Consider the following 1,983-nt stretch of genomic DNA (forward strand, 5'->3'; position numbering starts at 1 on the left):
GAAGAAGAAGAAGAAGAAGAAAGGATATCTCTTGCTCTAGATATACTTGAAAAAAGGACCAGATTATGCAACGATGAGAATGAGCAAGAATACTTGCCAAAAGCGTATGATCCTTTTTTGAGCGGACCGTATCGTGGAACAATAAGAACAATAAAAAAATTCTATTCACATACAATCATGAATGATTTAATTACTTCTACAAATGATTTAATTACTTCTACAAATGATTTAATTACTTCTACAGAAGAAGAAGATGTAGATTCCATAGAAACGTTTTGGATAAATAAGATTCATGGGCTCTTTCCTATTTCTAAAAATTCTCGAGAATTTGAACATGAAAAGAATCCGCTTGATGAGAAATCATCATTTAATTATATTGTTAATTTCTTAACGTCAATCGATGAATCTTCTTTATTTTTATTGGAAGAAGAAAGAAGAATTAATTCAGAAAGTAAAGCAAAATCCTTGAGATTTGTATTCGACATAATTACAACCAATCCAAATGATCAAACAACAACTGAAAAAAAATCCATTGGAATAGAAGAAAAAAAATCCATTGGAATAGAAGAAAAAAAATCCATTGGAATAGAAGAAATCAGTAAAAAGGTTCCTCGATGGTCATACAAATTGACCGATGAATTAGAAGGACTGGATCAAGAAAATGGAGAAGAACAGAAGGAAGATTATGAAATTTGTTCAAGAAAAGCGAAACGGGTGGTGATCTATACTGATAAAAATCTGGATACCGATACTGATAATATTGATCAAGCAGAAGCAGAAGCAGAAGCAGAAGCAGAAGCAGAAGAGGTGGCTTTGATACGTTATTCGCAACAACCAGATTTTAATCGGGGTATAATCCAAGGATCCATGCGTGCTCAAAGACGTAAAACAGTTATTTGGGAAATATTTCAAACAAATGTTCATTCCCCGCTTTTTTTGGATCGAATAGACAAAGTCTTTTTTTTTTCTTTTTTTGATAGATATAGATATCGAATAATTAATCTTATTTTTAGGAATTCCGTGGGGGGAAACCCAGAATCCGAAACTTCCGACTTTGAGGAGGAAGAGGAAGAGACAAACACTGGGAAAAAAAAAGACGAGGAGAAAAAAAAAAAAGAGGAAGATGAACGGATAACAATATCAGAAATTTGGGATAGCATTATATTTGCTCAAGCAATAAGAGGTTTGATGCTGATAACCCAATCTTTTTTTAGAAAAAACATTGTATTGCCTTCATTGATAATAGCTAAAAATATTGGACGTATGTTATTATTCCAATTCCCCGAGTGGTATGAGGATTTGAAGGAATGGAATAGAGAAATACATGTTAAATGCACCTATAATGGTGTTCCATTATCAGAAACAGAATTTCCCCAAGATTGGTTAACAGATGGTATTCAGATAAAGATTTTATTTCCTTTTCGTTTAAAACCTTGGCGAAGATCTAAAATACGATCTCATCATGGAGATCCAATGAAAAAAAAAGGAAAAAAAGAAAATTTTTGTTTTTTAACAGTTTGGGGAATGGAAACGGAACTCCCTTTTGGTTCTCCCCGAAAGCAACCTTCTTTTTTTGAACCCATATATAAGGAACTCAAAAAAAAAATTAGAAAAGTAAAAAAGAACTCTCTAAAAGTTTCAAAAGAAAAAAAAAGATGGGTCATCAAAATAGTTCTAGTTCTAAAACGAGTTCTAAAACGAGTTCTAAAACGAATAGTTCTAGTTCTAAAACGAATAGTTCTAGTTCTAAAACGAACAGTTCTAGTTCTAAAACGAATAATGAAGAAACTTGAAAAAGTGAACCAAATTTCTTTATTTGAATTGAGGAAGGGAAAAGTACATGAACCAAATGAAAATGCAAAAGATTCAAAAAAAAATAATCAGATTATTCACGAATCGACCATTCAAATTCGATCTATGAATTGGACAAATTATTTACTCATAGAAAAAAAAATGAAAGATCTTGCTGATAAGACAATCACA

This window comes from Musa acuminata, unplaced genomic scaffold (genome assembly GCF_036884655.1).
Source record: "Musa acuminata AAA Group cultivar baxijiao unplaced genomic scaffold, Cavendish_Baxijiao_AAA HiC_scaffold_1051, whole genome shotgun sequence".
Taxonomy (NCBI): domain Eukaryota; kingdom Viridiplantae; phylum Streptophyta; class Magnoliopsida; order Zingiberales; family Musaceae; genus Musa; species Musa acuminata.